Consider the following 12,859-nt stretch of genomic DNA (forward strand, 5'->3'; position numbering starts at 1 on the left):
AGAAGAGAAACTAAAAGGAGGTTGAAGAGACAGAAAGAAACTGGAAGGAAAACCAGGGCCATGGGACCGGGGAGAAGAGCGTTTTAGAAGAGCTACCGTGCCACGTGATTTAGGATGAGTTTAAATGAGGGACTGCACAGCAGTTGGTTGGGTTCATCATCGATGGGAACTGCAGACTCAAAGATTCCAGGGGATGGGAACTAGACTGGAACAATTTGCTGAGTGAGAAGAGGAAGAAAGGGGGATGGCCCTTTCTGGAAAATGCGCCACAGAGGACAAGAAAGCAATGGGGTGGTAATGGGATAGAACTTGGGGGAGGATCTTCTTTTTTTTTTTTTTTAAAGATTTTATTTATTTATTTGACAGAGAGAAATCACAAGTAGTCGGAGAGGCAGGCAGAGAGAGAGAGAGAGGGAAGCAGGCTCCCCGCTGAGCAGAGAGCCCGATGCGGGACTCGATCCCAGGACCCTGAGATCATGACCTGAGCCGAAGGCAGAGGCCCAACCCACTGAGCCACCCAGGTGCCCCGAGGATCTTCTTTTTAAAAGATGGAACAAATTTGAACATACTTAAATATTTATGGAAGGGGGGCGCCTGGGTGGCACAGTGGGTTGGGCCTCTGCCTTCGGCTCAGGTCATGATCTCAGGGTCCTGGGATCGAGTCCCGCATCGGGCTCTCTGCTCAGCAGGGAGCCTGCTTCCCCCTCTCTCTCACTGCTGCCTCTCTGCCTACTTGTAATCTCTGTCTGTCAGATGAATAAATAAAATCTTTAAAAAAAAATAAATATTTATGGGAGAGATGTAATAGAGAAGGTGGAGATGAGGGTGAGAGATGACAAGGGGCAGGGTTTTGTTCTGTTTTTTGACATGTTAAGTTTTATGACACAGAAGGCAAAGCCTTCTCAGGATGTCTTGGTGGTATCTCAGTCTCCAAGCCCCTTATTGCTCCAAAAAGGCCAATGGGTAATGGCTGCTGGCAGGGGGTGGGGGACAATTGTTCCAAGCACAGCACATGGAGTGTGAATGGCATTGCATGACTTCAGAGAAAAATGACTAAGGGGATGTGTGGAGATGGAGCACCCGATACAGGCGAAGGGAGTTCAGGCACCTAAAACAGCTTTATGACAGGATGCTATTTATGTCACATACAAATGCCTTAAAAAAAAAAAAAAAAAAAAAAAAAAACAGGAAAAAATAATTTGCCACCAATGGGCTTTGACTTACACTGAAAACCTTTACTGTATCTGTTTTTGTTTTTTCCTTCATATGTTAGTGTGGCAAATTATATTAAGTGATTTAAAGCAAATTCATGTGTGCTTTCCTGAAATAAAATTTAGCTGTGACTATAAATCTACAAAGCTGGATTCGGTTATACACGAGTGGGGCACAGGTGTCTGCTCTGCCCCAAACCCACTAGCCCTTCCTCCTTCAGGCTCAGGGAATCCACTCTTCCTAAAGTTGGACCACTTCCCTCTTCCCACCAAAAGCTGGGTCTCTACCTTTGAAACAAAGTTTCCACAGTGGCTTCCAGAGCAACTTGCTTGCTTGCCAAATTCTTTTCTTGTCCTGAAATCTGTGCACACAATACATACACACATACCCACACATGAACCCATGTGTACACACACAGTATCAAAGAGGATCATAGCTTTAGGAGTTATAATTACAAATATTAATCTCCTCTCCCTCCTGAGACTCTATCCAAATGAAGGGAGAAAAACTCAATAAAGGTATAAATTGATGCTTATAAAGAGAAGGAGAGGAGTATCAGCAGACTGATTTCAGCACCATTATGGAAGCAGAATGCCAGAGGAACTTGGAATTTGCTCTCTCCTTACACTTACAGTGATGTCTCAGGACTCCCAGGGCCTGAAGCCCCGGCAATGCCCAGCTAACCCCCTCCTGGTTCTGGCTCTGCCTCAAACTAAGCTGTTTCTGTGTACTTCTGAGATCCATTAGCCCTGAGGTGGAGTCTCCTTGTCTCCCTGTGTCTGTGAGGAGTTTCATGAAACTGGGTTCAGTGTGATGGATATGCATCAGATTCGAGGACTGATTGGGAGAGGGCAGAGAAAGACACTTCATGATTCAAAGGTGGGGTGGGGAGAAGCATAGGACAAATTAACATTTCAGAGCTTAATATCTTAGACAAACTGATAGTGCTACTGAATGAAGTCCTTTTCAGCTTTTTGAGTTAGCATATAATTAATCAGAATTTTTTTACTACAATATGTGGGTCTATTGGTACCGACATTTGCAAACACAAACTTATCTAGTTTTTTTTTTTTTTTTAGTTTTATTTTTTTAAAGTAAACTCTACCCCCAACATAGTGCTCAAACTCACAACCCTTTGGTCAAGAGTAGTATTCTCTACTGACTGAGCTGGACAGGTGCCCCTGTTCACTGCTGCGTTATGGCCAAGATAAGGAAGCATCCCAAGTGCCCAAGTGTCTACAGACAGATGAATGGATAAAGGAAATATGGTGTGTGTGTGTGTGTGTGTGTAATGTTATTCAACTATTAAGAAGAATTAAACTTTGCCATTTGTGACAACATGGATGGCATTATGCTAAGGGAAATTAGTCAGACAGACAAAGACAAATACTATCTAATCTTACATGTATGTGGAACTAAAAAAAATAAGCTTACAGATACAGGGAACAGATTGGTGGTTGTCAGAGTTGTAGGATGGAGCCTGGGCTAAATGGGTAAAGGGAGTCGAAAAGTATAAACTTCAAATTAAAATATAAGTAAGGGACACCTGGCTGGCTCAGTTGGTAGAACATGAGACTCTTGATCTCAGGGTTGTGAGTTTGAGCCCCATGTTGGGTGTAGAGATTATTTTAAAAATAATATCTCAAAAAAAAAAAGTAAATCATGGGGATATAGTATATTTCATGCTGACTAGAGTTAATGGTACTGCACTGTATATTTGAAAGTTGCTAAGAGAGTAGATCTTAAGCATTCTCATCACAAGAAAAAAGAATTCTGTAGCTGTGTAGTGATGGATGTTAACTAGATTTGTGTGATCATTTTGCAATATCTATAAATATTGAATCATGATGTTACATACCTGAACCTAATAAAATATTATCTATTGGGGTGCCTGGGTGGCTCAGTCAGTGAGACGTCTGCCTTCAGTTCAGATCATGATCTCAGGGTGCTGGGATGGAGCCCCGGTTAAAGCTTCCTGCCCAGCGGGCGTCTGTTTCTCCCCCTCCTCACTCCCCTCACTTTTGCTCTCTCTATTGCTCTCACCCTCTCTCTAAAATAAATAAATAAAATCTCTTTTAAAAATGTCACCTGTCAAGTATACTGCAAAAACAACAGCAAACCACCCACCAAGTCCAAAGATAAACAATGAGCTGAGAAAAGGTTTTCAACACACATGACGAAGAAAAAATTGCCTCTTCTTTAAGGCATCCTCCCCTCATTCTGATTTGTAAGTACATGGTTACTCTGTCGGGAAGGGAGGGTGCTGAGGTTAAGGAAGGGCCCTTATTTTTACTTTTTTTTTTTTTAAAGATTTTCTTTATTTATTTGACAGAGACAGTGAGAGAGAGAACACAAGCAGGGGGAGTGGGAGTGGGAGAGGGAGAAGCAGATCCCCTGCTGAGCAGGGAGCTCAATGTGGGGCTCGATCCCAGGACCCTGGGATCATGACCTGAGCCAAAGGCAGACACTTAACGACTGAGCCACCCAGGAGCCCAAGGAAGGGCCTTTATAAAAGATATTCTATTATCATTTTTGGACTTCATAAAATCTTTGTGAAATCTTTCTCTCAGAATCAGCCTTATGTAAGGACAATGTTCACCTTCCATATGGTGTTGGCCTCACCATGAAGCCTGTAATGTCTCCCATGTCCTGTCAGCCCCAGGAGATGGGCTTTGATGTGTGTTGTTTAGGACCCTAGTGGTTGGGGTTCTGTGGACAGGTCCTGGGTAGCCATAGCGCCCTATGTGGGCTGTTTCATCCCAACTATAGATTTTTGGGTTCCACTTTTCACTTTATATAGATAATATTATATGTTGTCTCCTAGGACTTCTCCATGGCAATATCTCCTAATACTTCAAACCCAATGTGTTTAAGATAGAAATTGACCTCTTCCCCTCAAACTCCTCCTCCTGTTCCTTTACTCCCTTGGAAAGCATTACCACGATTTAACTCCTCCAGCCAAAAACTCGATGGCACCCACACTCTCTTCTCTACCCCTTCTCCCAAGGTCAAATACATTGCAAGCCTACTGATGCTGACTCTGATATTTTTCCAGCATCCACCTACTTTCTCACTCCCTACTGTTCCTCTGCTGGTTTGGTCACTGTAATCTTTGGTCAGGTTACCGAGCAGCCTCCTAATGTGCCCCCTGCCTCCAACCTTCAGAGGATTTTGCACACAGTAGCTAGAGTGATCTTTCTAAAACCCATGCCTGCATATCAGCTTCTGCTCAAATCCCTTCAGTGGCTTACAACTGTCATTGGTAAAAAGACCCATGTCTTAGCCTTGTTGAGTGGAGGAAGAAACAGCTATATTAACAGATATTTAAATAAATTGTATAAACAAAGGCCCTTTAGATGATGATAAGTTGCAATCAAGCAAATAAACCAGGGTGACGCACTAGATGTGAGAGTAGACATTAATGCAGTGGATTTGGGGAGGAAGAAGACATTCATGTTGACCTTGGTCTAGGAGGGGACAGCATGAGGGGGCCCCTCCCCTCCTTACTCTCCGTCTCTTAAAAGGTGCTGTGTTTTCTGGCCACGGGACCTTCACACAAACTGTTATCTCTGCCTTATTTGCTCCTCCCTCCTTCACTAGACTAAGACCCACCCTTCAGGTCACTTCTTCAAGGATGTCCGCTCACCTGCTGGAATGGCACTTTAAAAAAAGGATGCTAAGCTGCCTTGGTCAGGGTGTGTTCCAAGTGCCTTCTTACTAGCAAGGTAGCGAAGACCTGGGTTCCCCATATCTTTACTCTGCTGCTGGGTGGCTATTATCTGTTCTTTTTCATCTTGGCCATTTTGATAGGCACAATGATAATATCTCAGTGTTGACTTAATTTGTGTTTCTGAGGCTCCAATGACACTGAATATATTTTTGTGTGTTTACTGTCCAGCTGAGTTTTTCTTTTGTGATTTTCTAGTGTATTTCTTTCACTTATTTTTCTATTGGTATGCTCCTCGCTTTATCATTTGTCCGATACATGTTCGTTGCATGCCTACTATATGTTAAGCTGTTGCTATGAATTATGTCCTCCAAAAATTCACATTGAATTGAGTGTGGTTAGGGTTGAAGCCAGAATCCCTAACACCTCAGAAAATGACTGTATTTGGAGATAGACCCTTTAAAGAGGTAATGAAGATAAAATGAGGTCAGTGGGGTGGAACCCACCAATATGACTGGTGTCCTCACAAGAAGAGGAGATTAAGACATGGACCCACACAGAGGGAAGACGATGTGAAGACACAGGAGAAGACAGCCATTGCAAGCAAGGAGAGAGGAAACAGAAACCAACCCAGCCGACACCTTGATCTCGAACTTGCAGCCTCCAGACTGTGAGAAGATAAATTTCTCTTCTTTAAGTCACCCAAACTGTGCTTTTTTTCCTATGGCAAGCCTCGCAAATTAATACAGCCATGTCCTGGACACCGGGATAATACATAAATAGACTTATGTTATGTCTTATTATATTTCGGTCTTACTGTAAATCAGGTGGTGAAGTTCCAGCCGGAGTGCAGAAGGGCCATGTACCGGCTTGAAAACAGGCAGAGAGAGTAACTTGTTCCTTCTTCCACCTTTCTGTCCTAGTCAGGCCTCCAGTAGGTAGGACGAGGCCCACCTACACTGGCGAAGGCAATCTGCATTCCTCAGTCTCCTGATTCACGTGTTTGCCTCACTCAGAAACACCCAGGCAGACCCGACCAGAATCTCCTTTTTTACCAAATATCTGGGCATACCGTGGTCCAGTCTGGTCGACACACAAAATTATCAACATCGCAAATCTCATGGATAAATGAGAAAAACAGTTCAAGACCTGAAAATGAGTTCAAAGCTGACATCAGTAGTTGATTGACTCAGATAATTTTAGGCCTGGAAAGGCCTGAAGAGGGCGTCCTGCTGAGCCTTGTGTTTAAGAGCGTAAAGTGCTTAAATGTTTTGCTTAGATACATAGAGCCGCGTAGTAATGGAGAGACAAGTGCTCTCCAGTGAATGAGCAATTGTTTTACCATAATAATAAGCTAACATGTGTTACAGCTCAGTCTGTGCCAAACACTGTTCTCAGCTCATCCTTGGACCGATGCATTTAATAACACATGAGCCCTTCGTCTGACACATGCGGATGCTGAGGTGAGGCCACGCCGCTAGCTAGGGGTAGAGCCAGGAATTAAACTTGGGCATGTTGATTCTAAGCTTGCACCATCAACAACCATGTGAGAACATCAGAATGACGTGCCTGACAACAGTTCGGGGGCCTGGGAGAGCTTTTCATTAGGCATGGCCTTTATTTAGGTCACCTCCTTCAGACATGAGTGGCCACCGTGGCCTGAGGGAATTTGGGTGTTTTGACCTATGTAGCCTTTTTGAGTAGGACTCTTAACGGGTCAGCCTGGTTTCTAAAAGAAAAATGCTACATTCACTATGAGAGTTTCATTATAAGCAGCTCCTGCCCCTTTTATAATCGGAAGAGGATTTGGTTACTTGCATGACTTAGGTAGGTCATAGATGGGAGTCATTCAAGAAAGTGCGACTGATCTTGATTTGGGGAGCTCTCAGCTGCCCCATGATATTTAGGAGAAGCATGAGGCAAAATGGCATTTCAGTACCAGCAAAGGGAACCTCTCAGCTAACTGCCCTTCAAGGACAAACAGGAAGCTAGTCTTTGCTTCCTTCCCTCCCAAAAACAGACTATTGCAGACTTTCCTTTTTTCTTAAAAAAAAAAAAAAAAAAGAATCTGGGAATGTATTTCCCATATTCTCAAACGTATTTTGTCCACATTCGTGTTCTACCCGTTGACGGCATTTCACTTTCATTTATTAAAAACATCCTGTCTTGGATCAAGTCCCAGGAAGCAGGACCTGAGACAGATACTCTTGTGGAAGTGATTTATTCAGAGAATGGCTCTGTGGGAAAATCCTGTGAGGGAGTGTGGGGGAGGGCTGCGGCCAAGCAAAGATGTCGTCTCAAGTTAAGTTTAGGTATGAAACACACAAAAAAGCAGAAACAGAGCCATAAATTTAGAGAACAAACTGGTGGTTGCCAGAGAGAGGGAGGTAGGGTGATGGGCAAAATGGGTGAAGGCGTGGGCATGAGAAGTTCAGGCTCCCAGTACAGAAGGAGTAAGCCATGGGGATGAAAAGCACAACATGGAAGATGGTCAGTGGCATTGTGGTGTCAGACAGTGGTAGTAGCTACACTGTGGTGGGCCAGGATACATAGAGACTTGTGGAACCATTATATCATACACCTGAAACAGATATAACATTGTCGACTCTCTTTCAACTAAAAAAAAAAATAAGTAAAATTTAGGTTTGGCTTAATCCACAGGGGGAAGCTTCTAGAACATAAACTGCACTGTAGAACTGACCCACCCCAAGGCAAAAGAAGCAGCTTTGTAAATGACATCAGTTTGCGGCTTCTTTCATCAGGGAAGGGTCACCGTGGAGGCGAGGGGGGTTGCCCTCGGGGCCCCCCACAGTCACTTGGCACAGGGGCCTGGCCGTAGTTCTGGGCAGGGCACCGTGGCTTCTACCCCACAAAAGCTGTCTGAATTCTCAGTGTCGACATCATTTCCCAACAACTGCCCTTCTCTTCCTCCTGCCGTGCATTGCACAGCACGGTGACCAACTCAGCAGGATGAGCCAGCAGCAGCATCGGGAAGGGCTGGGAGAGATGCGAGAAGGGGCAGCCATGACAGGACAGACTCCGAGCGGCCATTTGGCTTTGGTTCTAAGTCAGCCTGGCCTGCTCTCTGCACACTAATGGGAAGCCTCAGAGTGGGAGAGCAGGAAGGGACCTTGGAAAACATCTGGGCGGTGTGTGGGCAAAATGACAGGCCTTGTGTGTACTGTGCTCAAGGGCATGCAATAAATTAATGATGCAATCGGGCCGGAACTTGGATCTTCTGACTCGAGGCCAGAGCTCTTTCCCCAACAGTCCACTGCCTGTCTGTCTGCCTCCTATTGATGAAGTTCTTGAACCTAGGTGAGGTTCAATGGGGTGAGGTTCAGAGCCGACAGCTAAGAAAGAATTCTTAAGACGTCTTTGGGGCAAAAAGGTGGATTATTAGAGCACAGAGACAGGACCCGTGGGCAGACGGAGATGCTGCTGCCCCGGGCATGTGAGGAGTGGCTGATTATATACACAGGAGTTGGGTAGGTGAGGACAAAGAGGGTGATGTTAGTCTCTAAGGAATTTTGGAAGCAAGGTCTACAGGACCTTGAGGGGCTAGCTATTGTTGGGAGAAAGGTTATTCATTACTAGTAGTAAAAATCTTCTTGTGAGACCCTTTAGATGTCTATCACTGGGCCATATGCTTGGGAATGATTCTCGACACTATCTTGGAGATCTAGAGATAAAGTTTCACATTTCTCCTATCAAGTGTCCTTGTTAGTGAGATTTGGGTTTAGAAGAAATTTAACTTTATTTAGGGCTTGAGGAACTGAGTTATTTGCCTCTGGAAATTGTGCTATTATTAGATAGCTTCTTTGTTGTACATCTCTAGGACATTGGTAAACCAAGGGAGACTCCTGTTTTGCAGGACTGTGATCTCTGCAAGTTATTTATTTGTTTTTCTTTTAGGGCAGCCAGAGGTGCGTGAGGAATGTCACACACATTAGCAAGGGGAGCGAGTGGAGAGGGGGTGCAAGGTGCCAGCTTTTGCTTTGTCTTCAGCCAGCCTCCTGCTCCCTCATCACTATGGTGTCTGTCCTGGAGAAACTCTTGGCTGCCTGAAGCCCCTAGGGGAGCACATGAGGGCAGGCTCTTCAAGGCTGGGATGGACAAGGGACAGGTGGGGCCTCTATGGTCCTGGAGAGGCAAGGCTCAGGGAAAGGATATCGGTCACATCATCTCTCTTGCAGAGAGGATAAAAGAGGCCAGAAATGTGTGTTTTCATTTTATTGATTTGGACCCCATGCTAGGTCTTGAAAACAAACCAGCAACTCTTGTTTTGTTTTTCATGGGCACCTTGGCCCTGGGCATCTTCAGCACCTCCCCATTTTGATCAGCTGAAGATGTGGCCAGTGCAATGCCCCCCAGCAGCCCCAGAGTCAGTGCTGGGTAGAGCACTGGTGGTATTAATCCCACCACCCAGTGGGGGCCAGACCTGTCCCTGCTGCCATGAGCCCCAGGCTCAGGGGAAGCTGAGACCCTCATATGCCTTCAGAACTACAGCTTGGCCCTGACGCCGGCTGTGCTGGCCTTATCATTCCACTGGGGGTGCGTGGCCCCATGCTCTGTTTGACCTTCCACTCTGGTCTGGACCTGATACCCTGCCGAGCTCTCGGGCCATCCTCCTTGGCCAGAACCCTGAGAACAGCTGGGATTACAGTTCCCTTTCCACCTGTTCTTCAGCAGGTCTGCAACCTGGACACTACCATGCTGGGGTCCTCCCAACCTACCCAAGTTTGCATTCCGGCCTTGGTTAGCTCCCGGTGCCTCACCCTGGAATGGCCCCTGGAATGTTCTGTGTTGTACCGTCTTCCACTCGTGCCTGAGGCCAACCTGACAGAGAGTTATTTCTTTCAGCTCCGACTGGGTCTGACCTTCTCTTCCGTTTCTCTACCATCTCATGTTTCTGAGCTCCCAGGATGCCTTGCAGCTGAACCTACCTGAGTTGTAGGGGGGGCAGGGGGGTTCTTTTCTGAAAGTGTTTCCCGAGAACCTGAGAGGTGCCAGACACTGTGATGAGCTATTGTAGGCATTAGGTAGAAAAGGATGAAAGGAACATGAGGGTTGATACCAAGGAACTCCAAAGAAACATGGGGTTCTCTTCAAAACATCATTTAGGTCTGAGCATGTCTGTACTGGGCAGGAGCTGCGGTGGAAGTTGTGGAGAAAAGCAGGTTAACCTGGGAGTACCTCAGGGCCATGGGCAACCTCACTGATGGCTGCGTTAGCTGGAGTGTAATTATCTCAACAGACAAAAGCATTGTTTACTAATTCATACAATCCGTATTCTTCCATTTCTTTTTGACCACACTTTCTTTAAAAAAAATTTTTTTTTGGTAGGTTTTTGTTTTGTTTTAAAGTGGGCTCTATGCCCAGCGTGGAGCCCAACATGGGGCTTGAACTCATGACATTGAGATCGAGCCCTGAGCTGAAATCAAGAGTCAGATGCTTCACCAACTGAGCCACCCAGGGACTCCTGATCATGATAATCTCTTAGCATGAAAATTGCCATCAGAACGGCAATCCTTGCCTTCAGAATGGTCTGACGGTTTTGGCCTGGCATTCAAGGCCCTTCCGCCCCACGCCCACTCATATTTCTAGTTGCATCTCCCGGTCCGGACCTCATTACAACTCTCTTCTGCAACTAGTTTGGCTGATTGGCTGACAGCTAGACTGATGTTTCGGTTTTGCCACTCCTCCCTCCTCAGATACCCCGGCTCTCTGTTGTCCAACCTTCCCTTACACCTCAAGGTTTGGCCCAGAGACCATGGCCTCCAAGATGCCTTCCTAGTCTACATCTCTCCCTCTTTTAAGTCAGTGGTTCTTACCCCTGACTGGATATTAGAATCACCCAGGGAACTTTAAAATATTAGACGGGGTGGGGAAGGGAGCAGCAGACCAACTTCATCAGGCTCTCCAGGGAGAGTGCCCGGGAATTTGCCTTTTTAAAATATATACAGGGCGCCTGGGTGGCTCAGTGGGTTAAGCCGCTGCCTTCGGCTCAGGTCATGATCTCAGGGTCCTGGGATCGAGTCCCACATCGGGCTCTCTGCTCAGCAGGGAGCCTGCTTCCTCCTCTCTCTCTGCCTTCCTCTCTGCCTACTTGTGATCTCTCTCTGTCGAATAAATAAATAAAATCTTAAAAAAAAAAATAAATAAATAAATAAATAAATAAAATATATACATATATTATTTATTTATTTGAGAGAGAGAGGGAGGGCATGAGCATGATGGGGGGAGGGGTGGGGGAGAGAGGGAATCTCGACCAGACTCTTCCCTGAGCCAGATAGGGGTCTGCATCTCACAATCCTGAGATCATGACCTGAGCTGAAATCAAGAGTTAGATGTTTAACTAACTGAGCCACCCAGGTACCCCTGGGCATTTGCCTTTTTTTTTTTTTAACCTCCTAGGTCATTCTAACATGCAGCCAGGAGTGAGAACTACGGTTGCAAACAATTATGTTTTTCTTCCTCTCCTCTGGTTGCATTGTTCTTTAAGACATAGGCAAGAGAGTGGGGCACAGGGTAGGTGAGGACAAAGGGGGTGAGCCTTCGGCTCAGGTCATGATCCCAGGGTCCTGGGATCGAGCCCCACATCATCATCATCACCATCATCAACATCATCATCATCATCATCATCATCATCATCATCATCGGGTTCTCTGCTCAGCGGGGAGCCTGCTTCCCACTCTCTCACTGCCTGCCTCTCTGCCTACTTGTGATCTCTTTCTCTCTGTCAAAAAAAGAAATAAAATCTTCAAAAAAAAAGTCATAGGCAAGAGAAACATTAACTTCCTTAAAACACAAGATGTGCCTTCCTTTCTGTCCTGTACAGAGCATACTACAGCATCTTCCACAGGAAAGTACAGGGGTGGGGGGGTTGTTTTCGGGGGGGGGGGGTGTTTATCTGGTGGAGAGATTGACTTGCATTGCACAATCTGCCTAGACAGACTGTGGAAAGGCCTCAGAGAGGTGGGTCAGCCATTGTCTTGCAGATTTCAAAGGGTGAGACTCCTTGCCCCTGGCTACAATATAGTGAGCTGCTGTGAATGGAATCCTCTAGCTGCACTGTGTTTTGGGAGTCTTTCCTCTGTACAGGCCACTCTGCTGGGTGCCGGCATGCTTAGGCAGGTAGGTGCAAGATTAAAATCAGAGCTCCGAGTCCTACTGCAGGATGTAAGCAATTCATTCTAATGTGATGTGTACGGCAACTAAGCTAAGTGCCAAAGTCCTGGGTGCTTAGAGGAGGAAGTCACAGTCTGATGAGGATGTCTGGGACTACTTCTCACAGCAAGCAACAATTTAGAAAGATCTAGAACATCGGAGAGCTTACCAGTGTGTTGGTTAGAAATGTCTTCAGCTGCAAGTAACAGAATGTTTAACTAGCAGTGGTTTAAAAAAACAATAATAATAGGGGTTCCTGGGTGACTCAGTCGGTTAAGCATCCGACTCTTGGTTTCAGCTCAGGTCACGATGTCAGGGTCATGAGACTGAGTCCTGTGTCTGGCTCCACACTCAGCACAGAGTCTGCTCAAGATTCTCTCTCCTCTCCCTCACCATGTTTGCATGCTCTCTCTCTCTCTCTCACCCAGGTGCCCCTGATCACGCTACTTTCTTAGCATAAATCAATCTTTAAATAATAGTAATAATAAAGATAAAGAAATATTATATATAACATATATGATATATATAATATATATCTATTGTAATAAATAGGTTAGGCACTCAAGATGACTCATTAGCTCCACAATGTCAGGGCTGAAGTGTCTGGAATTCTCATGACCTTTTAGTCATAGTCACAGGTTGGCTGCCACAGTCCAGACATTGTGTTCACATTCAAAGGATAAAGATGAGGAGGAGGACAGGGCCAGCCATGTTTTCTCCTTCTATCAGGAAAGCAAAAACTCCCAGAAACCTCCTGGCAGATTTCTCCTTATATCTCATTGGCCAGAGCTGTGTCACATAACTAACCTT

This window comes from Mustela nivalis (genome assembly GCF_964662115.1).
Source record: "Mustela nivalis genome assembly, chromosome: 4".
NCBI classification, from domain to species: Eukaryota; Metazoa; Chordata; class Mammalia; order Carnivora; family Mustelidae; genus Mustela; species Mustela nivalis.